The sequence below is a fragment of the Ambystoma mexicanum genome, chromosome 7q (assembly GCF_040938575.1).
Source record: "Ambystoma mexicanum isolate Mex_15411 chromosome 7q, UKY_AmexF1_1, whole genome shotgun sequence".
Classification (NCBI taxonomy): Eukaryota; Metazoa; Chordata; class Amphibia; order Caudata; family Ambystomatidae; genus Ambystoma; species Ambystoma mexicanum.
In genome coordinates, this window is record NC_090941.1 from 415095622 (window position 1) to 415122560 (window position 26939).

Genomic DNA, 26939 nt, shown 5'->3' on the forward strand with positions numbered 1-26939 from the left:
CCACTTGTACCTCCGACTGATATGACAAATGACAACGATACAATTGTAGTGGTTGGTGATGTGGACAAAACAGCTCTTGATTTTTTTTCAGACCCCTAATGACTCTTTGGTGATGGTTGATACTTACATTTGTGCTCAGCCCTCATCACCATTAAGAGTCAAAGCTAGACCCCTGAAAAGGTAAATTAACTAAGATAATACAAAAAAGTGAAAAAGGCAAAAAGAATCACCAAGGTTTAATGATCCGTAAAAGGTCAGTGGAAAATATCCCTAATATGTTAGCACATCCAACAGCAGCGTCAGAACTAAAGAACATGGGATCATCAGTGAAAGAGGGGAGTCCAGTGGACTGCTGGATATTTAAACCTAATATGATGGGAACGACCCCTCAAGTAAGTAACACAGCAGACGTCTTGTTCCCCACCTGTAAGTAAAGTTCTCCCTGTCGATACACCTGGTACCACTTTACCTCGGGAGGTCAGTCTCACAGACTAATATCCAAAAGGAAGGCAAACATACCACCTCAAATGCCAGATGCCAATGGCCAAGTGTCTGTGAGCGAATTGAATATTCACCAAGGCTCATTGGCACTAATGAACTCTGTTCAAGACTCGCCACAACTAATGGGGTCAAATGTAAACATATCATCATGAGGTATATGGGGTAATAGATCTGTGGGTGAATTGACTTTAGTGCATTCAAACACCACACAAAAAATTACTCAAAATGAGCAAGATACCCGTGGTTCAACCGTAAGCCCAACATCACACCGAGCAGATCAGGGTCGGACCGATTTTTCCAAAGACTCACCTTGGGGTATGTCTCATCCTGGCTGGCACCCAATGTATTTTCTGCTTTTGCATTGAATGATAATCTGGCTGTAGAGGATTTGGCTCACACTGGTGTTCATCAAAAGGACTTCATCTCCTCTTTGGTAGGCGAAGTTCGAGAATAAATTTAGATCCCTAATGGGACACCCCCCGATTCTATTCTCGCCTGCAACAAAAATAAGCCCACAAATTCATTGGTTTTTAGTGTATTGAGGGGTTCAAAGTGGACTGATGTTGGGGCAGACTGTACTAATGTCTTAGGTTCACATGTCAATCGGGGGTGGTTGGATGTAAAGAATACTCATCCCTCAGCTCCTAAAAGTGCTGTAACATATGGTTTTCAACTATTGTTGGAACGTGTCCTTTTGGAGAAACGCAATATTAATCTTTGACACACTAATATATTGCAACTCTTTTGTTCAATTCAAACCCTGGCAGCTATCACCAGCTATCACCAGTGGGCACATATAATGTGTAGATTTTATTGATCACTACAAATCTGATCATGCAATCTTGTATATAAAGTCAAAAATCTTATTGGATCTACTCATGAGTGGATTGGAATCAATCAGATCTTTGGGTTTTGATCTTTCACGTTATAACATCTGTAGATCAATTGATGTTAAAAAGGTTGATGAGGACAAACATTTTAAGTCACCTAGAAAGATCATATTATCACTTCGTAGTGACACTTAATATCAAAATCATGCATTTGCTACAAGATATGCCCCTGCTTCGGAGCAGCGCCAGGACAGGTGCTGGTTGTCGGAGGCATTGAGTGTTGAAAGTTCCTAGATTCCTGAACAGTATTCCTAAATTTTACTCTGAAAACTGTTTATTATTAACACTGATATATTAGAATACACAAGGCCATTACTCACTTAAATCTAATCCAATTGTGTGCCAATTATTGAGGAAGCATTATTTAATAGCCCTGCAAGAAACATGGTTGATGACTTTTCCAGCATTTGATGGCTAAATGACGCTTTTTCAATCTGCCAAAATGGGTGCAGTTGGACGGCTCTCAGGTGGACTGATTCCGCTGGTACGCTCCTGTCTGTATATAAGTATAGTCAAAGTAATTGACATAAAACTTGGTGCTTGGGCAACACATTTAAGACTTAAGTTAAATGAGCAAATAGAGGTGTTGTTGTCGAACACATATTGGCACCACAGTGTTGGTCCTTTGCCCATATTTCTCAACCTAATACTGAAATGTATTTGATGATTGGCAACTGAGGTCACCGGGAGGTGAAATTGGAATCCTGGGTGACTTCAATGCTGATTGCCTGTCTGTTCTGCCTGAATTGTCTCTTCCCTCGCGTAGTTAAGGAAAGACTAGACATGGCCAGATATGGAGATCTGCTTTGGAGGGTCTCGGGCTGCTTATGTTAAATTCGATGCATGGAGGTTGATATTTCAGCTGAATGCACCTGGACAAATCGTACACCTGAGTCAACTATAGACTATATTTCTTTCGGTTGTGGATTGTATGAAAGATGCACTCACCTACACATTGTCCCAAATGACTATAGTGACCTGTTTTATTTACCCACTGAGTTTCAGCTCCATAGATTACCCCAAGAGAGGTCCACATATGTATGTTCTAATTTAAGAATTGACCCCTCAGGAACCCGAATAAGGTGGAATGAAACTACTATTGGAAGGGTCAATGAGGCGGCTTTAGAGTGCCTGCGTGATTCCTCAATGGCAGTATGTCACGTTTATAATAGATACGTATTGGGAGTTTCTAGAGGAACTTCTCTCAGATAGTGTGCGCAAGAAAGCATCGAAGGGTGGCCCCATTTAAAGCACATCGACATGAATTTGATCCAAATGTGGCAAACTACAAAAAAGACTTAAGACAACAGATTAAGTTTATCAACACAGACCTCAATCTTTCACAAATCCAAAAAAATGTGTACATTTAAAAGACAAAGAAAGCCTATAAGCACTAGGCTAAGAGCAATCGTTTTTGGAGCTATCAGAGAGATGCAGGAAAAAAAGCTTTCAGTATTCGTAAAAGATCTAACTTCATTTTGAGGACATATGAATAATCTTGCCTGCTCACAGCCTGAACATATAGTCTCCTCAGTCCAAGAGGAGACTTTGCAAAGTCTCACTTTGCAAAGGATTTTGGGGGTTCCCTGCAAATTGGGTCAAATGACAAACCATTGCATGAAACCGGATTATATACTTGGGCACTGAGGGTAACAAATGAACAGATTGTTGAAGCTATAGGCAAGATTAGTTCCTCAAGAGCTAGTGGCCCAACATGTGTCCAATGTGCTATTTACGAGTGGACCACACATATGGGGATCCATATTATCAGTTTTATTCAACAACATCATGTCTACATGTGTATTTGCAAAATCATGGTCCTGATCATACATATTGCTGATTTTTAAAAAGGTCCCCAGGACAGACCCCTTAAATTTCCACCCAACAACAATAGCTGATGCTGATAGCAAGTTATTTGCCGAGCTGGTTTTAGAACACCCTGAAAATTGGCATAAATCGATTAATAGAATTGCTGTATGGCAGACTGGATTTCGCAAGTACCATTCCACTTATCTCAATGGATTCTGGTTGAAATTAGTATCCAAACAAGTAGACTGCAAAAATGATAATTCAATATTTGTGGCATCCATTGATCTATCAGCTGCTTTTGATGCTGCAGATCGTGGCCTACTGTGGAGTAAAGTTGTTAAATGGGGAATTCTGCACGGCCTGCTTAGACTTATTATTGGGCTATACACTGGAACCAAGATTAAAGTTATATTAGACAAGGAAGGTAATCTGTCAAGGAGTATACCAAAATCCTGAGGTGTGCGACACGGGTGTGTATTTACGGCAACACTTTTTAATCTGTATTTGAGCGAAATTGATGAATACCTTGACACAGCTCCTGTGACTACTCCTAAACCTGATCAATTGAAATTGCTTTGTTAAGCATATTCTGATGATTTTTTTTTATTTTTGATTAGGCACCAATAAGACTAGAGCATATTTTGTTAGCCTTTTCCAAATGTGCTGATGTCCATAAATTAAAAGTCAATCCTACCAAAACAAAAACATTGCACTTTACTGGGAAACGCAGTGCTGTTAATTTTACATGGCAAATTGATAATGTTAAGTTAGAAAAGGTGAAAAGCATTGTCTATTTGGGATTCCTGATATCTACAAAACAAGGATTGGTTGTTTTCATTGGCAAAAACAGTGGGGAACCAACTTGTGTGAGTCAATGCTAAATATGGGAAGTATTCAATTCTGCATGCACTTAATTCTATGAAGGAAAAATCATTCCAAAGTTGTTATATAGATATAAAATACACCTGTTTTGGGCTTTAGATCTGCTTCCTGTTCTAGAAGGTCAGCTGTGGAGAAAGGCACTTCAGGTGGCACAGACTACGAATCTAGCAGCCCTTCAATATGAACCTGGCATTATTTCATTAAAAGGTCACACCCAGTGGAGGCTCCTCTGGTTGTACTATAAATTATTGTGCCCACCATACACCCCATCATTATATGAGGAAATTAATAGGGTGCTGTTAAGTGAAAAGGAAAACTGTTTACAGGAGTTTTTGAACTCATGCAGCCTGATATTAGGAGAACCTGATCTCACATAAAGGAAATCCAGTAAGAGTTAAAAAAAACATATTTATAGGTATGATTGGGCAAATACAATGGATACTATGCACTCATATGAGTCATTGACCAATTTAAGGACTGATTTTAAAACTGTAGGAACAGTGGCTCCCTACGTCGTCGTTTATCCAAACAAAGCTGTGAGACTCTTGTTCCTAAGATTCTGTATGGGTCAAATTCAGACTAAGGAGATTTTGATACGCTACCATATGATAATGTCTGATCAAGGTGCATGTAGATTTTGTGGGCAGCAGAACATGATAGAAACCATGCAGCATTTTCTAACTTTTTGCCTGCTGACTAGGGGTCAAAGAGAGATACAATTTAGATGGTATTTACCTATTTTAACTACTATGATGTGTGATTGTTTAATGCGATTCTGTTTGGCTTGTAGAACCACTTTGATGGTGATCGCAGTCAAAGGGTTTATCAAATCACTAAACTTGGAATGATCTGCAAATTTGTATGCGTGTGAATGGATTGTTTTATTCTAAATTAATTGTATCACTGTAATGAATTGTAGATTATGAATTTTGGTGCATTGTATTTTTGGATTTTCATAAGGAACTAATGAATTGCATTGAATTTATTTTATGAAAGTGTATTTTAACTAATTCCTGTCTTGTTAAAGGTTTTTTAAAACCATAAAACAATTGTGACCTATCTTCTTAACATTGACACTTTAACTCCCAATGAACTTTGTGCACTTGATCCAGTAAATGTATCAAGACATTTTCATCATTAATTGCTTGCTTTGGTAAACATTATTGTACACACTCAGTGCCCACCATTAAGACCATTAAGTAAAGTTACACATTACTTTTGGAGAAAGCAATATTAGCTCAAGGAGCACATCATATACATATGGTTTTATGGATTGAAGGTGCTGCTCAATTTGGTGAAGATGATTTTAAAACACTCAGCAACTTTATAGAGAAATATGTTATATGCACGGTCCCAAGTTCTAATAAAAGCCCAACCTTACATGAAAAGGTCATGCATTTTTAAAATGACAAATTACATCTTATTGTAAAAAAACATATAAGTCAAATGACCACTTTTACCAAAGATGGTGTTTTGTATTTCACAAAAGAGTGTGTAGCAACAGTAATTAATGTCAACCTTTCAGTTATTAAACCCCATGTAAAAAATAAAACTCCCAAACGACAATATGAATTAAAAGAAATTCCAAAAGGATTAATATAAATGAATATTGCCCTGTAATAAATGCATGTGGAATGCGAACACAGATATTCAATTTGTAGTGGCAATTCTCTGGCTGTAAGTAGATACATAACATTTAACTAAAAAGGTAGGATGGAAAAAGGCTTAACTTGCCCTAAACTAAGGTGGGATTTCCTTACCTAAATACAACTAAGGAAAGTCTGTGTCAGGAAGTCCAAAGCAAATATATGTCTGTTTCTAAGACCTGTACTTCCCCTCACATCTAAATGTATACAATGTGTAGGGATGTCAGCATCAAAATAAGTAGTGTTCAGAGGAAAGTTAAGAGCTTCTTCCAGTTCTTGGCTTGTACGCAGGTTTCCCTTCACTAAGTTCAAAATAGTTTCCAAGGCACAGGGGTTCCCTTCCCCAAGAGCTCAAGTTGTTCAGTTTTCCAAAACTACACAATTCATTGGGACACTTCCCAGCACTTCTGATTTGGGTGCCTTTCACCAAATAATATACACAGTTCAGTTCATTGACTTCTGATCACATAAGAGTTTCGTTTCTATTCAGTGACTTTTTCATAAAGGTGTGCACTCAGTCTAGGCACAGTTTGTCGGACCACACAGTTCACCCATTACAAGTCACGCAACCGGCACACCTTGCTTGCTTCCTTTTCACCATTATGTTGCCACTGCTTCAGCTTGACAGTGGTGTATCATTCATTCACATATCCCATCCTCTTGATGTTTTATTATGGTTTGGTTTACCACCATGCACTTGTTGCACTTTCTTATATTCTATCGGCTCTTGCCAATGCATGTTTTCTCATATCATATAGTTCGTATATTCTCATTGCTATTGCCAATGCTTGTTCACCAAGAATTGATTTCTCAAATCACAGTTCCTTATATTCTCTTGCCTCTTGCCAATATGTGCACACAAATACTTAGTTTCTCAAATCACACAGCTCCTTGTATCAGGAAATTTCACAAACTTGCTTTTGCCAATGTATTCTCATATTCTCATTTTCATTTGGATCGGTATTCAAAAAAGTATATGCTTTCATTCAAATCGGTGTTCATTGCTAGCTGTGCATGCTCACCTGGCATCCTGCTGTCCCCTCTGCTTGCTTGACTCACTGGTCGGAGCTTATGGCGTTCTAGCAAGGCCTCCTACCGCCACATGCTCTCTCTCTCATACAGTGTCTTGCTCAGTCTCCCAACAGATTTCTTTGGTTTCGCTCGCCCAACAAAGCTTCTCTTGCACCTTGGGCCTCAAACAACAGCTTCGCCTGGTCATGCTAGTTCCTTTTTCTCTGTCCTATAGCGGCCTCCAGTGTCCTTCAGCTTTGCTTCCCGCCGCATACACTGTGCATCCTCCAAATGGTCTTGAGTGCTCCGCTTGCCACGCCGCCTTCCTGGAGAGGTCTCCTTTCGCCCAGCAGTCCGTTGACCTGCTTCCACTGCTGACTCCATTTCCACAGTACTTCCTGCTTTTAAAGTTCCCGCCAGGTTGATTGATCCAAAAAGGACTATACCACTCACTGTTGAATCAGGAATCTTAAATTACTCTTGTTGGCCTCCTCCTCGTCCCAGTACCAAACTGGTGTTTCTTGGGGAATGATTTAGGGGACAAATAGGGAAATGATTGACAATAGTCTGTATAGACTTGAGGAACAGAAGACTCATTGTGAATGGAAAATGGGGGATACCATGTCTCACCTAAGGGTGCCTCATCCCCACTCCCCAAGTCTCCTCCACCCAGGTGATCCTCCCTCGCATATCCACCCCCAGGGTCGGGATCCAAAAGCAATGGCCTTTCCCTGGCCACCCGAGAGGATGATATATGGGGAAAGAAGTGAGGGCTCCCTCAGGTTCCTCACAATACATAACTAAGGCAGAAAAATGTCAACTCAAAGATCTTTGGGAGGAAATTACAGAAAAACTCTTTCACACTGAATGTGGGACCTACAAAGCAGCGGACAGGTTAACAGGAACACACTGTTATGGTTAACGTGTTGATATTAAGTGGATTAGTTGGATTTGTCTAGGTTACCCAGAAATAAGTAACGTTTAAAAACATATGCCATCATATAAAAATGTTAACTCTTCATCACCTAGACAGTGAGAATATAGTAAAAAATACTTACTAGATGACCACTTCTCTGATAGATCTGAGCATTTAGAAAATGTCTGTCTCTATGAAGTCCTACAATATCACAATTACAGAGAAGGTGTGAACAAAATAAACATTGAAAAGGAGCATTTTTAAAGTGTGTATTGTGATGGTTGTTTATGTAAGCATGTACAGCCAAGTTTACGTAATCAATAAAAAATGAACATGTGCTTCATTAGAGAAAGAGAAGCCATATTAGTATTGCTTAATGCAGCTGTTTTTAGCTTGGCAATTAAAATCAGAATTAATAGAATATCATAATAGTTTAGAAGCAGCATTTACACATTATAATGATCACATTAAATATCCTTCTTTTAAAAATGATATTAAAATGCTTGATGAAGAAATAGAGCAAGAACACATTTTAGAAACAGAATTAGCTAAAGATATACAACAACCAACCTCTAATCCTAATTGAAATGTAATCAATCCTCCTGGCCAACCATTGCAAGTTAGCAATGCAAGATGTTCTTTCTGCAATGCAACACAATATCCAACTGGTTGATTCTTTAGAAGAACTTGTTGCTCAATTAAATGTAGAACAAAAGAAGGTGTTCAATGGTTTTGTTGCTAACATTGACCAGGAGCTTTTGGGGGTAATTCATAGAATTTAGCGCAGAAGTAGCGCGCACGGCTAGCGCAGAGAGGGAGCGTGCGCCAGCGTGCGCCAGCTGCATGCGCCAAAACCCATTTACACGCACAGCGTATTCATGGATGCTTACATCCATAACCAGCATGGCACAGAGTGTTGCAGTGACCCTGCAGCAGCGCCAGTTACGCCCCCAACCCTGCCCCATGCACCAAAAACATTGCACAAATCCCCTACATGGCGCAAAGGCCAGTGGACCAGCATACAGCCCCCCAACCATGAAAACGTGCTAAAAACACCACACAGCTCTCACGCGCTAGCGAAATCGTGTGGAAAACTTGCTGCACACACCTCGGAATACGCGTACCCCGCTCGCGCCAGTGAAATCACGTGGAAAACTCCCTGTGCACTCCTGGGAATACGCGTACCCCACTCGCAACAGCGAAATCGCATGGAAAACTCCCTGCGCTCCCCTCGGTATAGGCGTACCCCACTAGTGCCAGCAAAATCGCATAGAAAAATCCCTGCGCACCCCTCAGCATACGCGTACCCCACTCGCACCAGCGAAATTGCATGGAAAACCCCCCAAGCACCCCTCGGTATAATTGTGTAGCCCGCTCGCACCAGTAAAATCACATGGAAAACTCACTGCACACCCCTCGGTATAGGTGTACCCTGCTCGCGCCAGCGAAATCGCGTGGAAATCTCCCTGCGCACCCCTCGGAATACGCATACCCCGCTCGCTCCAGCAAAATCGTGTGGAAAATACCCCGCTCGCGGGGGCGAAATCGTGGTGTGGGCTACCTGTGTGGCATGGACTGGGGTGATGGGCTGCCTGCGGGGCATGGGGAGGGTGGATGGACTGTCTGTGGGGCATGCCCATGGGTGATGGGATGCTTTTGGGGCATGCCCAGGGGTGATGGACTGCCTGTGGTGCATGGTCTGGGGTGATGGGCTGCCTGCAGGGCATGCTTTGGGGTGATGGGCTGCCTGCGGGCAAAAAAATAATCCAAGTCCGGAAGTCCAAATATGTAAAATAAAAAAATGAATGTTGTAACCAATACAATCCAAAGTAAAATGGCTCCAATGCGTCCCATCCATTAAACACAATCCAAAGTTCAAAAAAAGCAAACAATTCCACCATGGGTCAAAAAATAAAGTAAATCCAGGTCCATAACTATATACAAATTAATATCCAAGGGTCCATGAGCCCAACAATCCAAAGGAAACCTAACCAAAATCCTACATAATAAATAACTATGTACAAAAAGGCGGGGCATAGACCAGGCGCCCCAAAGAAAAATAAAACATAAAGGAAACCTACACCTACATAACTATTTACAAAGGCGGAGGGTTTGTCCGACGGTTCACTCATTAATGTCCCGGGCCAGGGCATCATCGAACTCCACTTCAATGTCCCGGGGGCGGGCCTCTTCCCTGGCCTCGAGGTCTCGCAGGGATGCAGCCATGGCCTCCTCCAACTCCCTGTGAGTTGCCTTGAGGCATGCAGCCCGCCTCAACGCCCGGCACATGGAGTTCTCCACCCTGACCATTGTGAGCTGTGCACTCTCCGCCCACCGCTGCTCCGCATCTATTTGCCGGCTGAACCGCTGCCACACGGAAGACACTTCCAATCCTGGGTCCTCCTGCCCGACAGCCAATGCCTGCCTCTGTGATGTTGATAGCCCCGAGCCATGATCTCTCCCACCCTGAGCCTGCTGCTGCCATGCACGTGCCCTGCCTGTTGATGCCTGCGCGTCCTTCTCTTGCTGGGGTCCAGTTGGTGGGATGGCCACCCCTGCTGGACCTCCGACTCCTGACTGTGGCAGGGATGTGTCCTCCACCAGCCTGGCCGCTGGCTCAGGGGCAGCTCCACAGGGGGCCCAGGAGATACTTGGGCCGGAAGATGGCACAGAGGATGACAGGCACATAGGGGGCTCAGTTGAGGAGGGGGTCGCAAGAAGTACCAGCACACGGATGAACCCAATGCCAATGACCTGTCCTAGTAGGTTGACGTGGCCAAAGAAATATTCACAATAGCGTGCATTGTCCAGACGAGAACCCTGCACGTCATCCTGAATACCATGTTGGCGCAACGCCAACCCAGCTAAGACAGGCTCAATACAGTCACAGATTGCAACGTCCGCAGGGAGAGGAAGGCCAGTTGTTGTATGGGTATCCCCTCCCTAAAAACGGGTCTGCACGGAGGCATCCCTGCTGGTGCCGGATGATGCAGTCACAGGATTGGGGACAGGATTGCACACAGGCACCTCCGCGGTGGCCTGTGCTGCCTCCTGTCTCTGCCCCTGGGCTGCACCACCAGCACCATTGGAATCCCCCCTCCAGGCCCCGTGTGTGGGCCTTCCATGGCCTCCTCCTCAACCAAACCCCCCACCAACCTGGATGACTCCCTGCCAACTTCCTCCATAGGCCCCTGTGGTGGCTCAGCTGCCCCTACTGCTGCTGAGGAGTCCACCTCCAAACGCCGCCTTTTGGACCTTCCCTCGGCTCTGCAGCCATGGACGCAGCACCAGACTCCTCACTCCAGGAAAGATGACAAGCTGGAAGGGGAGCTGGGCCTTGCGTCTCCGGCTGGCGGTGGGATCCCTGTCACTGTGCTCCACAGCACCATCTCCGCCCTCTTCATCAGTCGATGCTGCAGACAGGGAGAGACAGAACACAGGCATCAGGGCACTGCACAATGGTCTGATACACAAATGAATGTGGCACATGGGTGGCAGTGTCAAAATTCACAGATGGCATCACACTCCCCGACACACATATCATTAGAACCCACACACATGCACAAATTAACAGGAATTGTGCAGCAGGCAGCAGCATCAATACACACACAAAATCATGAACATCCGAAGGTTCGCCTGACGTCACAAGCAGCATGGGGAGTGCCGAACACATGCACACACGCCCCCAGACAGACATGCATCTGTACATCTCCACCACCTGTCACAGTACAATAATTGTCAAGTATGTCACATCTGCCAATCGGGTTCCTACATGTCTGTGTGACATGCATCCATGGCATATCACAGTCGCACACATGCAGTTGTGCATCATGAATTGGAACACATACACCATTGATGTGCATCACACATGACTAGACTCACATGCAACAGCATCATGTCCCTGCACATACAGATCCATACATGGGCCTTTCCAGACATATGTCCAAGCTGCACACTCCTGGCACAACTCAACATGCACTGTGTCCAATCAGTATGCATGGACACTTACCGCTCGACTCCGGGCGGGTCTGCCTCTCGAGGACCTGGAGGTGAAGCACTGGGTGTATGCATTCCAGGACCCTCATCTGGTCGTTGGTAAGGCGAACCTGGTACCCCACTGCATCCCCTGCATCCAAGAGGCCTTCCTGAGGATCCTGGACCTAAAGTCCTCCCAGCGCCTATGGACATGTGGTAGGTTGCAGGTTGCCACCCCTCCACGTTGATGGCAACCATGATGTCCATCCAGATCCTCCTCCAACCATCCTTGTCAGCGCGTGTTCTTCAGAAGAGGGCATCATAATGCACCAGCACTTGCTCCACTTGGATGCCAATTTCTCCTGCTGTGAAGCTGGCAGCCCTCTGACTCTCTGGCTGGAGGTTGCCAGTATTCTCAGATGTTGTTTCCCCCGACATGGCAACCCCTGAGGCAGGTGTGGGTGGGCCACTGGGTCCTGGTGCTGGGCTGTGGAGCGATGGAACTGCAGTCAGGCGTCTTCTGTTCCAATAGGGGTGGTCACAACAACTGGACCCCTGCAGATGGCTGACGTGCAGGTACCAAATAGCCGGGCACGTTGCCAGCAGGCAGGCAGCAGCAGATGGCTGGTGGGAGTCAGCTCAGGGCTCTGGGGGGCAGGAAAATAGCCTTCTGGGCAGGAGCATGGTCTTCGTGTGTTGTTGCGTGGCCACCTTGATTAAAAATGTGTGTTAATCAAGGAAATGGCCTAAGCTGGTAAAGTGACTTGACACGTGCAGGTGTTTCCCTCGGCACAGGTACATAGTGAATCCGCACGTGCAAAAACAGCACATCGGTGTGTAAATGCGTGTGAATCGAGGAAAGGGCCTCGGCACAGGTTCAAAGTGAGCATGGTCAGCAGATAGCTGTACGTGCTTTTCGTGGAGACTGACGTGTGTGTTGCTACTTCTTGTTGTTTCACGCGCCATCACTACTTCACTGTGGATCAAGGACGTATCTCTTCTTTTGGCGGGGGTATTGGCTACACATGTTCTTCATTACCACACTAGTCAGACGGTGAGTCGCGCCTGCTATTTTTCCCACGGGGTACTTCCTTTGTCCTTGATTCAGGGTGTCTCACTCGGACTGTGCAGATGGCAGATGCTCTGCAGGGATATGAGTGCCCATTCATGCTCCATGTGCATTCCATGCATGCCTCTATGTGTCCTTGGCAGGATGATCATAGTAGTGGGTGTCAATGATGACATACATTTAATGGCTTTTGATCACCCATTCCAGTCCACTCTGGCTCAGTCCTGCATCGCGGACATGTTTAGGGTGTCATGGTCTGTGTGGGGCACAGGCCTCCCCCGGTTTCAGGCCCCCTGACTCTGTTCCACTGGTGTAGTGACTTCTGCACAAATGGGTGTACTACAGAGGGTTCATCATGTGTCCTGCTTACTGTCCCATTCTCATCTGCTGTGTTGTTAGTTGACTCAGATGATACAATTGACGCTACTCAACACTGTCTGCCAATACACAGTTCTCTGGTCAACCTTTCACTGCCATGCTATGCCACCCTGCATATCTGCATTTTCACTAAGGGGGGCGGGGGGGTTGCCTGCAGCCATGCAACCCATTTTCATGCACATAGCACGTGATGCATGACCTTGCCCTTAGACTGCCTTCATGTTTATTGATTGACATCATAATGTACTTGTTTATGTAGATAGTCAGTAACGTACACATGTTCTGCACTGTACCAACCCACTTCTGAGCCATGTTACACCATTCTACATGCCTAGTCACTGCTGCAATGTCAAAGTGACCTGGCACGTATGGTCAGATTATCATTCCTTCACTGTCATGAAAGGCACTGACACAGGTGCATCCTGTGACACGTACTCAGTATTGGAACACCCTAGCGGGTGTTTAGCAAAGTTGAATGGTCAATATGCGGCCTATACTAACTGGTATAGGCCGCAGATTGACTATAGCCTGGCAATAGGGTTGTAATGACTGTGGAGCTGCCTGCATGTGTGTATGTGTACACTTTCACATACATCTAAGCAAGCAGAGTTGTAGCTGCTTGCTTTGCTGTATATGATGCTGTTCATTATCACCATATGGCTGTATATGGACACGGGTGTTTTTCAACACTTTCACATGTACATATGCAAGCAGCTTCAATGTTGTGTAGTGCAACATTTCGGCTACTCACTTATGTGTGTGTGATTGTGTTCATTTACACATGTGTCCTCTGTTGCTTTTTTGTTGAATGACTAATATGTAGTTGATTAACGTTAATGCTGCTGAGATTTCAGCATTGCGTCCGTATGTTCAACTGGCATAATCCTGAAGGTGCACTGTCGTGCAGTATGTGTACGCCCAGGCCCACTAAGCTCTTCTGGTGGGGCTTGGCCATGATGATTTGACACACTGAATAATGGTTTAGGGCACAATCAATGCACAATGTGCTCTATCAGGCCCTGAGGGGTGTTCTGGAGGCTTCGTGGCCGGCAGCTCAGACCGTACTGGGCATTATGGTCCTTCATGCCTGGTTGCAGACCCTCGCTTTGCTCAGGACATTCACTATGTCTACATGGCCCATGACGCCCAGTATGGGCCAAGCTGCAGATGGATGTAGATATATTGATTGGTGATGATGATTTAGTGATGCATGTGTACATGCATATTACGTGTGTCACGGTGTGTTTGGATTCACTTGCAGCTGTGGCCATTTGGCAGTTCAGATGCGCTTATGGTATGTGCCATCTCTTTGTTGCCATCTGTCATTTTCTGCCTGTGACATGTGCCTAACAGAGGTGGTGTGTGATGAAGGTGATTTACTACATTCAGTACATGTGTAGGCTTTGTTGTTTACACACATCCATTTCTACTTTTGGGATGTGTTTGCATATCAATGCCACAGGACGCATGTGCTTCAGACCATCGTGTCCAGGTCTGGCAATCAGTCTAGCTCGGATGATCACTCTGACAACGATGTTGAGTTGGATGTGCGTCATGTCCATTCGTCCACGGTGAGTGATTCTGATGTGGACGATCTTCTGCCAGTGACACCTGCACTGAGGGGCCTCCGCCTGTGGTGGATCTGAAGGCACAGTCACACTCCACACCAGTTGCTGATGTTCCTGGGGCATCACGTCAACAGAGGGATGTAGTCCTGCAGCCGCGGGCGGTGCCAATCCAGTAAGGACCACGGCTCCTTGGGCCCCACGGGGGTCGAGTCCGGCAATGCGGTGGCCCTGCGCCACCAGGATATACTGAGTGGGAGCCGTCCATGTATGCCAATTCAGAACAAAAGGGGGCAGCTATTAATGAGATCGCTCAGAACATGGAATGTGGGGCACAATCTGTACTCCCCCCTGCTAGGCAGGTGGATCTCCAGCAGCGGGCAGCACAGTCCATGGCCCGCTCACTCAAGCTGGGCATGGTGGCCTCAGACAGGCCACGCCGGGCTGAAATAGTATCTCTGTGTCAAGCATTTGCTGCTCACTCAGAGGCACACAAGAAGGCCCTGAGGGATGACCATCAATCCTTCAGATCTACTCTGGGTGTGCTCAACATGTCCCAGAGGAAGCGATCAGAGGAGAGGTTGGAGCAACTTGAGAATGCCATCTTGGCTGAGCTACGTGCATGCCAGGAGGTGCTCCAGATGTCATGCGAGGTCATGCAGGACCAACTCCGTGTTACATGTGCTACCTTACAGGAGGAAGCACGCATATCACTTGAGGTGCTACATGATGACCTATGTGTCATCGCCGCACAGGACCAGGCTTACCAGTCCCGCAGAATTGCTGCCATCGAGGGGCAAGCTGCGCATAGGTGTGGTCAGGGTACTGTGTCTCGTCCACTTTCTGATTTCCATCCAGAGGGTGATCAGGACAACGACTTATCTCCCACACAGGTTGGGCCGTGCAGGCGTTGAGCCCATGGAGGTTTTTTTTTATCTCAACATCATCGCATGTGGTTGTTGAGGTGCACCCCGTACCTCCCCCCTCCAAAATGCCCCCCCCCCCCGGGTCATATGTGGCCATTTTTTTTAATTGCATTCGTTTAATTAGTTGAATTAGTTTAAAAATGCTTGTTTATTGTGCATTCATGTGATGGTGTGGTGCTTTGTGACTTTTGAAAGCATCCACTGTCTGTTCCAGCTGGGCCCATTCATGCTGGTCTCGTGTATGTGTTTGTGGCTTGGGGTCCTGACACATATGCCACTCCTGCTTCCCCTTTCCAGGGGCTTGCAAGGATGGTTCGTTGTGACAACAATTTACACAAGGGCATTGGACTTTCGTCATATCTGTGGCCTGTCTGCTGCTGTACTACTTGTGTTTTCACCCCTGGTTTTCACCCCTGGTGGAGATAATGGATGTTTTCTCCACAGCATGTCTGCAATCAATTTTGGTGAGTCCATTTATTGATGTTTATTGTGATGTATTTTAATTTCTTGCCTGTATACGTGCTTGATGCACTTCATGCTGTAGATGGTAGCCTGCACCCTTTAGCTGTGAAAGTCAAAGTGATGGTGTTAGGGGGCCGGGTGGTGACAATGTCAAGTTGTTATGTGTTGAGTTCAGCCAATGGGGATTGTGGCAAAGGAGGATGCATTAGGTATGTGACCCAAGAGGCACAACGCACAGTCAAGTCCTCACCTGAGATGTCCGCATATACTACTACTCCGCTCCATTCTTTTTGGACGGCACCTTGTATCTGTCCTCCCTCTTGGACTTCGCTGTTGCCTGACACCACAGTTTTCCTGCTACTATCCTTGTTGCCGATCTGTCTGCCCGTCTCTCGGACAGTTATTTCCACGTAATCTTACACTGCCTCGGTTTTCCTCAGTACACTTCTGTTCCACAGCATCTCTCTGATGCTCCTCCTGTCTTTCATTTAGTAAATCCATGCCTTTATGGTGACTTTTGGCTTTTACCAATGCTGTTCAAATGTGGTTCTTAACTTGCTGTCAGCTGTTTCTGGCTATCTCCCATTCACTGTGCCTTTCCAAACTTGTGTTGTCTCTGCCTTTCTTCGTTCACGCTATCAAGGATTGATTGTGTTTCAACTCAACCATCCAGTTGTGCCAGGCTCCTTGCTTATTGTCAACTCAAGTTCCAGCTCTACCTGTCAGGTTACAGACCATGGGGTTGTGTGGGAGGTGATCAGATGTGGGTCTCAGACATTGCCCAGTAACAAGCAGCATGAAGAAACACACACAGAAATATTCCAGCCTTATTAAAGGCTTTTATGCCCTTTCTGCAGGAAAAGGAATCTCCAGACTACCTTTGCCAGCAGACACCGGGCCAAGAACTACTAAACCCTGCCCACGTTGAAGTTGCTCCTCGCCGCACGCGGCTAGCAGCATATCCAAGGCCCATACTATCATGTGTGATTATTAACACATGGTCTTCCGTTTACCGTGGAGCCACGTGCGGCTACCTTACCGCATGAACAGTGTATAAGCCATCACGGGGGCAAGCAGAACAATATGAACGAAGCAGCAGACAAGAGTGCTTGTTTGGGGAGGAGTCACTGAGTTTGAGGCATGAATGGTGTTATGTGTGTGTGAGGCAACCCCCATGGAATAGTAACTCACGCTCTCTTTGCAGCATTGAATTGCTCCTGTTACCGGACCTGAGAGTGCGCAGGCAGGAGGCCAGCACTCATCCCAGAGATAAGTCTCTCTTTGGATCGCCTTTGAGCCAGTTTGTACAATGTGCATGAGGAACATGGTTTATCTAATTTAGTATGTGTAATTGTCAATTGTTTTATTTTGGATTTTCCATACTTTCCCTTGCCCATACACTTCCCCTCTCCTGACCCTCTTTCTGTTTATCCTAAATACCAATGACTATCCAACCAACGAATCCCTAACTCTCTTTCCCCACCGGGGTCTCGGAGGCCTGTGTGAGTTTTGCCTTGCAGGCACCCAGACCGCGCAGGGGGTGGTTGGTTCGTGCCACTCCTGCGCCTGGAGACTGCAACTTTGACACTACCCATCAGTTGTGGCATCTTCATTGATTATTGTGTACTCAAATTGCTACCCATCCTGTTGAACCATTGTTCTACTGTGCTACCTTGGTAGTTATTCTATAATTCTGCTTGGTCATGTGCTTGGCCATATTCTGCAACTTCAAGTCATCTACTTGAGACTCATCCAGGGTTTTTTGGTGCCTAGAGGCTTTTGCCCTGGTTTGAGGGTTTGTCTCCTTGGAGTTCTCTGTGATTTGGTATTTTTACCAGTCAAGGTGGCCTCTGAGGGGGCTGGACCCTATTTACACAAAAGGAAGAATAAGGAAACCAAGGGGAAGGGGGATCCTGAAGCCAGGTAGACTAGGAGGAAGAATCTGATGGACCCCAGACACAGTTCTTCTGAAGGTCATGGTGATGAGTAAATGAGGGAGGGCCTTTTGTTGTCGGGCAGTACGCCGCTATGCCAATATACCTATGGGCTGTTTTGTGCACTATACAAATGTAAAAAATAAAATAAATAAAATACGCTTGGGCTACAGTGATTGGGCACTCTCTGACATTGTCATTGTGGGGTACTATGTACATGATGTGTTCTGCTGGTCAATGGCTGTTCCTGTGTTGGGTTTACTTTTCAGGTGTCAGGGGATTGTTGTGGTTTGACATACTGGGGTGTACACATGCCCAATGATCACATGTGATGTGTACAGGACACTGAGGGTCACTTGATTTCACATGCATGTATTGAGTGCATGTCCCTACTAAGACACACACTTACACAATGCTCCACCGCACATACAACCACCCTTCCATGCCCACACGTGCACACAGATTGCCTTATCTGGCATGCTGTGTCCCTGCAGCGCATGTTCACTTACCATTTGGGGATCATGTACATGCATCACTGGGTTATTTTTTTTGTTTTGGCCTTTTTATGTGATGCTCAAGGTGTAGCCCCAACACAATGTCTGCTCACTGTGCTGTGTGCTGAGCGGTGTGTTGCAGGAGACACACACAGCCATGGGTTTGGGATTAGCATAATTGGATTGGCCAAGGTGCATGCCAACAGGCATTCTGTCTTTTTTTGATGGTACCGCTGGTGGCATGCATTTGTGTATGACTTTATATGAGTGGGAGGTTGTTGGTCAGTCATTTCATCTGATTCCATGTCAGGTGTGATTGTGTCAGGCCTCTTTCCATTTATCACGTGCCACTTCGTATCTAATTGCTCATGTGTTGTGCTTTTGGTTTGCTCTTTTGCTGTTGCATGCCATGTCATGGTGTGGCCGACAAGGGTGATGTGGGTTGGGAGGGTTTGGGTGACATACCAGTGATTTTCATGGCCTGTTTTGCAGGGGGATGGTGTGATATGCACCTTGCATGTGTTCCTTTTGGTCACACAGGATTGGTTATGTTTAAGTAGCTAGGGATGCACACAATGTAGCACTTCCGTGGCAACATTCTCGGGGTGGTAAGGTTGTGACAGTTGACTGTCTCTTTGTCATCATCGATTGTCACCTGGTATGTGCCAGGCCTGTGTGCACTCCGCAGGGGTGGGAGTTTAGGTGAAAAATGTGGCCATAAGCTGGTCCGGGCTGCCTCGTCACATGCCCTTCCCCTCCCATGAGCAGCGCCTGTGCCTGTGGTTGGGGATGCGGGGACACCACCATTTCCACCGGTAAGGACCTCCGTGTTGCAACATTGTGTAGGACACATGCTGGTACAATGATACTGCACACTACTGGGGGTGCATATAGTAGCTGCCCGCCAGAGCGGTCAAGGGAGCGGACGCGTGACTTGACCACTCTGAATGTGCGCTCCATTATGCCCCTGGTTGCAATATGGGCGGCGTTGTATCTTACCTGGGGCAGTGTGGTGGGGTTCCGTATTGGCGTCATCATGTGGTTGCTCAGAGGGTAGGCACTATCCCCTGGGGAGTTGAGGATGGTTGTCATTAGTTGGGTTTGTGTATTTGTCTGTGTGTGACATGCATGCATGTGCACAGACATATGTACTCACCAATGAGGCATGTGTCGCCATGCTTCCCAGCTTCCAGGTCCCCAGGCAGGGCGAACATTCTGTATATGAAACTGTCATGGGTAGACCCAGGATAGTTTGCATAGACAGAGGTGATGATTCCATGGGCATCACATACAACCTGTACGTTGATGGAATGCCCGTGCTTGTGGTTGTGGTAGATGTTCTCAGTGCATGTAAGGCCACATGGGTGCAATCTATGGCACTGAGCACTTTGGGGAAGTGTGCCACCCTGTAAAAGCCCTCGACCACGGCCTGCCTTTCTGCAGGTGTTCTGGGCATGTATATGTGCCTGTGGACTGAGGGGCATGCAGTCATGATTGCCAACACCTGGTGTAGGCAGCGTGACTGCGTGGGCTGAGAGACACCCCCAACTATGGCAGTTATCCACTGAAATGACCCAGTGGCCAAAAAATGCAGGCCATTCCAAGGGGCTCAATGCTTGGGAGCACAAGGTGGGTGATGTAAGCTCATCCTCTCACTCAGTGACCAGCTCTAGGAAGATATGAGGTGGAAACCTATACCTGCCATAGACCTGGTCATTAGGCATCCCAAAAAGGCTGATCCTGGGCAAAAAAATGCGAGGTCTGGCTATTCTCCTCCTCCGGCGGTGTCCCGTAATCAGCGCTGCGAGAAAAGGGACATTCATCGTAGCTGTATATACGTGTTTGTTGTTTGCGCGCACTTTTATACTGCACGGGGACGCTTCCATCTGCCTTCGTGTGGCAGACGTGTTTACACCTGTGCATGTCTTTTTGCATGCGCGGGTTTACCCTATTCGATTCCATGAATACGTGTTGTTTGCGTGCGTGTGGGCGTTCCGTGTATTTCCCAGCAGTTCCTCCCCAGTTACACCCTCATTTTCATGCGTTGTTCCCCATCCTGCGTGTTCCTCCCCCTTTTTGGTGTGTGCGCTACACGTTGTGCACTTTCGCTGTGTGTGTTGCGCACGCAGTTCAGGATGTCACAGTGACGTGTTTTGTCGCAATTCCCGGGAAAAACAAACGCAAGGCCTTCCATGAATCGCACGCATGCGCGTGCGCTAGCTTTGTCACGCTTGCACCAGCTTGTGCCACAAATTTCAGCGGACATTTATTCCATGAATTGGCCTGTTTATATGAAGTTAATCTTTGTGTGTGCATAAACTTTAAACCAACCCTCTTATATATTAATGGAGAAGCAAGCACCGAGAAAAACATTTTAATTAAGGTTATATCCAGAATTGTACAATATTGGCAGTTTAACACTGCGTTAACTGTTCATGTTTTTTTTTTTGTAAAGTATTTTATTGGTTTTTTCAAGAAAGTGAGAAACATTACAAACTTACAAGTGTGGTAATAAAGTAACGATACAACAAAAAAAAGTAACGTGAGAACAACCAAAACAACAGCAGTCTACATGTAGCGTTAATTATGAGATGTTTGGTGGCAAGTAAAAATTATAGTTCCGATGTTACAGGAAGCGAGGGGAACAGATTCGGGTAATTCCATCTCTGTATCAGTATGAAAAATCGGGTGTTGTAGGACGCTACAGTCCCTCAGGGAGGCTTATAGTCTGCCTTGAAGCGCATGTCACTCAGGAGGGCTTTCCAGGAGTCCAGGGTTCCACTTGTGGCTTCTCCGCTGGTTGTGATCCCGTCTTGCCAGGCCCTGGTTTCAGCAGTCGTCCATCTCGCCAGTTCGCTCAGCCACCGAGCATGGCTGGGGCCCGCTGGAGTCTTCCAGGCCATCGCTATTGTTCTCTTGACCAAAATGCATGAGATGTCCATTAGTTTCACCAAATGTTTAAATTTGCCCGGTCTAGGATATATACCTAGTAGGCACTCTCCGGGCGTCCAGTCGTGTCTTACCATGCCAGCTTCTGCGCAGGATTGTTTGGCTTTGAACCAGAGTGATTTCGCTTTGATGCAGGACCAGAACATGTGGATCATGTCTGCCTTGTCATTTCCGCACCATGGGCACGTCGGGGGTATTTTCGGGTTGAATGAGGCGATCCTGTGGGGAGTCATATATTTCCGGTAAAGGACATTCAGCTGTATTTGTCCGAATCTGGAATTCCGGGACACTTTCTTGGGGTAGATCAGTGCTCTCTCCCATTCCTTGTCAGTAAGTGGTGATTCAAGATCTGCCTCCCATTTCGCCTTCAGTGCCTGACCTTTGGGGTTAGGCTTGTCTATGAGTCTGTTGTAAAGTCTGGAAACTGGTCTCCATCCATCTGAGAGGTCGTGCATTTCCTGTAGCAGTGGGTCTGGGGTGGGCTCTTCCGGCCAGCTGTTCCACTGCTTCTTAGCGATCTGTTTGATCCTGTGGTACCAGAGGAACTGGCCCTTGGATAGTCCTTCAATGTTCTGTAATGACTCGAAGTCCCTGAATTCCCCATCAGTGAACATGTCTCCCCATGTATATATGCCTGCTTCCTCCCATCTATTGGGAGTGGGAAGTTCCTCCTCCGACTTGCACACATCCACCATTATGGGGTTATCCGGTGAGTACGGATGTTTCACTTGCCTTATGTGACAGGCCCTGGCCCATATCTGCCTGCCCAGCTTGACAATCAGCGGAGTTTCGGGAGGTAGCCGAGGGGGAAACCATAGAGTTTCTTTGGGGATTAAGTTTGTGGAAGATTGCCTGAGTAGTTCCAGTTCGGCCGATGTGTCATCAGACAGTCACTTCGTAATGTGACTGAGCTGGGCCGCCAAGTAGTAAAGGTGAAGGTCTGGGAGTTTTATTCCACCTTCCTTATGTGGGAGAGACAGCGTGGCCAGTGTGAGCTTGTGTCTGCGCGGACCCCACAAGAAGTCCTTGATGATGGCCTCTAGTGTCTTGAAGAAAGGCGGGCGAACGTAGTGGCAAATATTGGCAAAGAAGTACAGGAATCGAGGAAGGATTATCATTTTGGCAATCGCCGCTCTACCCACCATTGACAGTGGTAGTTTGGACCAAAATTTGATTGAACGCCGAAGGCCGGTGACTGCTGCTATAGTGTTATGTTCGTGTGTGAGTAGCGGGGTGTGACCCACATTGATTCCCAGGTACCGGAACTTGTCAGGTTGCCACTGTATTCCGATAGGCGGGAGGTCGTCTACTGCAATGCCCCTCAGGCTAGCTAGGGGGAATGCAGTTGATTTGTGTCTGCTGAATCGTATCACTGAGTACTTTGCATAATTGTCGAGAACTTCTAGCGTTGTGGGTGCGTTGAGCTCAGGGTTCCTCAAGTAGAGAAGTACATCATCCGCGTATAATGAAATTATGTTGTAAACGTTGCCCACCTTAATGCCCTCATCAAAAAACTGTTGGCGAAAGTATATGGCTATTGGTTCTAGGCCCAATATATACAGCATGGGCGAGAGTGGGCACCCCTGTCTCGTGCCCCTTTGTGTTGCCCAGGATCCCGAGACAATTCTGCCTGTTTTAACCCTTGCCATTGGCGAATTATAAAGTACCTGGATCCATCTGATGAAGCCCGCACCAAAGCCGAAGCCCCTCAAAACCTCTACAAGCCACTCCCAATAGATAGAGTCGAAGGCCTTGATGGCATCAAGTGACAGTATCGCCAGGTCCTCCTCTCGGTCGTGGGTTTCGGCCATGATGTGTTGTAGTCTCCTGAGGTTGGCCGTGGTGTTGCGTCCTGGGACGAATCCATTTTGATCTTCGTGAATTATGGATCCTACCACTCTGGCGAGTCTGTTGGCTAATATAGAAGTGAGGATCTTGCTGTCGTAATTCAGCATGGCCAAAGGTCGATAAGAGTCACAATCGGTGGGTGACTTGTGCGGCTTGAGCATTGGAATAATTATGGTCTCTTTCATGGTGTTGGGCAGGATGCCATTTGTGTAGGCTTCTTGATAAACTTCATGCAGGATGGGGGTGAGAATGGGTTCGTAGGTCTTGTAGAATTCGGGCGGGAGACCATCACTGCCGGGGGCTTTGCCATTAGCGAGCGATCTGATGGCCGCTGTCACATCTTCAGAAGTGATTTCCGAGTCCAGTTCCTCCCTCTGCTCGCTGGAGATTTGAGGGAGGCCTATCTCCTCCAATGTTTCGATTAATTCTGCGGCGGGCACCTGGGACTCGTGGGCATACAATTTGGAGTAGAACTTAGCAAAAGTCTCGTTGATCTCCATCTGCGTCTTGTGTGTTACTCCTTTATCGTCCTTTATCTCCGTTGGCAGGTGTTTAGGGTGTTCCCGCTTGCAGAGCCAGGCAAGCAATCTGCCGGGTTTGTCAGACTCGCTGTGGGATCTGGCGGTATGTGTTGCGAAGTCAAATTTCTCCAGTCTGACCCATGATTCCTGACATTTTATTCGGGCTGTTTTAAGGATCTTCTCGGACTCTGGGGAAATGTCAGGGGCGGACTCTAGTCTTGCGATCTCTAATTCCTGGGCTTCAAGAGAGGACTGTAGTTGTCTGCGGGTTCCGCCTGCTCTTGAAATGATTTCTCCCCTGGTAACCACCTTCATGGCCTCCCACAGTGTGGACCAGGTAGCCACCGATCCCTTATTGATTTCGACATATTCCTCTAGCTTCTCAGCAAGGTCCTCTCTGAACTCCAGATCATCCAACGCTGCTGTAGGCATCCTCCACATGGGAATTGGAGGTTTGGGTCCACGCAGCTGCCAATGCATGGCGAGCGGGGAGTGGTCGGAGATCGATCTCCCCAAATATTCAGTGGATGTGGCCAGTGGAGATTGTTCCTTATCAACAAACAAGTAGTCGATCCTTGTGTGGACGCCATGTGGAGCTGAGTAGTGTGAGTAAATTCTGGCCTCTGGATGTTGCACTCTCCAGATGTCTACCAGGTTGAGCTGGTCGAGTGTTTCCGTCAAGGAGGTGGATGCGGGATTGCTTGGCTGAGGAGGAGGGCGCGATCTGTCCTTGCTTAAGTCCATGACGCAGTTGAAGTCTCCCCCCCACACGAAGGTCCTGCCTCGGTGTTGTGCCAGTCTAGCACTCAACGTGCTTAAGTATGACGGGATTCCATGCTGCGGAAAGTATGTGTTAATGAAGCACACTGGGGTTTGTTCTATGGTGCCCCACATTGATGTATATCTCCCTTCCTTGTCAGAATCCCAGCCTTCTAGCTGGAAAGGCACATTCGGGTTCACCCATATCAGTACGCCTTCGCATATTTGGAGTAAGGAGACCCCCTCGTGGTCCCATCCCATCGATCTGTTAACTTAGACATGGAGTCCGCTGTAAGGTGGGTCTCTTGTAATAGCGCAATCGAGACCTTCTTCCTCCTGAGGTAGGACTGTACGCGGTTCCTTCTGAGGTATGAAGCCATTCCCCTCACATTCCATGTCATCACAACAAGTTGCGACGCCATCGGATCGGTGTTCTGAATTCGTCTTGGAGTTCTGGCCCGCTGGCCCGGTGGCACAACGAACCACAGGTGGCGTTCTGCGGGCGGGGGGGCCCTGGTTCATGAAGTCTTGTGTCGTAACTTGCCACCATCTTGTACTTTACCAACATTGATGATTCGTAGACTGCAAAACCAACTAAACTAATAACATAACACAAACTGGTGCGCCCAGCGACTACAACACTGTCGCGGTGCTCAGGCGCTCTCGAGCCATCTGAACCCATCCGGGAATCGGGCGTGAGCTGGGTCGGGCGGTGAACTGGCCCAATTGGATTTTCTGCTGGGGGTAGGGTTGGTGCGAGGCGGCAGGGCCGTGCGAGGGCCGCTTCCGTAAGTTAAACTGTTGTTTGGATTACCTGCTGGGGTCCGGTTACTGGTGGTGCGAGGAGACTCGGGACTTAATCATCATTCCGAGGAGGATCCTTGCCATCGGCTAGATTATTATCTTCTAGCCACATATTGGCCGCCTCCGGGTTTTCGAGAAATATCGCTCGCCCATTATAAACAACTCTCAGGCGCGCGGGGTACAGGAGCCTGTATTTAATGTCCAGTTGGCGAAGCTTCGCCTTGATCGGGACGAATGAGTTCCTTTCCCTCTGCACTTTCTGGGTATAGTCGGGGTAAATAGTAATTTTTGAGTCCCCCCTTTCAATGGGACCTGCTTCCCTGAAGTGCCGTAGGATGGTTTCTCTATCTTGAAAATTCAATATTTTGGCTATTATTGGCCGTGGATGTGAGCCGGGGGGAGGACGTCTCTGGAGGGATCTATGTGCCCTTTCGACCGCAAAGCCTTGGGTTAGTTTTCCGGCCCCGATCTCTTGTAGCAGAAGGGTTTCGACATAGGATGTGGTGTTTAGGCCCTCTGTTCCCTCCGGGATACCCAGGATCCTGATGTTCCCCCGTCTGGCCCGTCCTTCGGCTTCCTCCGCCCTTTCCTCCAGGAAGGCGACCCTCCTCTTTAGATCGGAGACTTCGGACTTCAGGGTTGTGGTGGCCCCGGACAGCTCCGTCGTGGAATTCTCGACGGTCGTTACCCTCTCCGTCAAGTTGCGGGCATCTTGGCGGATGAGTTGTATGTCTATTTTGAACTCATCAATCTTGGAGTCAATGTGGGTTCTCAGTGAGGCAATGGCATCCAATATCTGAGAGCGATTGTCGTTGACCTCCCCTTCGTTCGGATGAGTGTTTTCGGAGAGGCTAGGTCTGGACTGGGTGGAGGTCTTCGCCTTGGTCGAGACAAAGGAGTCCATGGTGGCGGCCCTGCTCTTGTTCTTGGTGGCCATCTTGAAGCCGCTGGACGTAGATGGCCGAACATGCAGGGGCAAGTGCGTGCCCCAGGGCAGCCGAGTCGGGGAGTCAAGTGCAGGCGGCCCAAGGGTGCGGTGGTGGTCAGGGGCCCACCAAAGGGTATTATGTAGGCTCACGCACCTTGAGTTTCAGGGCCCCCGAGTGCTTCGGCTGGAATCAGGTCGTTCGGGTGATGGCCGTGGGGCGGGGTGCTGCTTCTCAGAGGTGGCGAGTTTCTCTTTATGTGATGCCATCCACGTGGTTCTAGTTGTAGTCCGCGTTGCATAAATTGGGCCAGCCCAGGGGTAACGGAGTCAGGGGCCTGGGGGCCTGTGTCGATTCCGAACCAGTGTCAGACAGGGGTCGCCCCCCCCGGCCTTGTTGCCGATCCCCAAAGCGCTCCGTCAGGGGACGCTGGTTCAGGGGCTGCGTGAAGCTGTGCCAGGCGCCATCTTGGATCAATGCGCGGCGGAGGGGAGGGTGGGATCCGGAGCCCGCTCTTCCTCACGGGGGCTCCGAAAATTCCAACACTCGAGTAATTCCTAATGGGGAGCACTTCCCCCACCGATGCGTGCTTTTCCGCTGGCTGCAACCACTCTTGTACCGGAGAAAAAGGATCAGGAAGCGGCGTCTCGGCCGGAGCCCGGCAGATCAGCTTC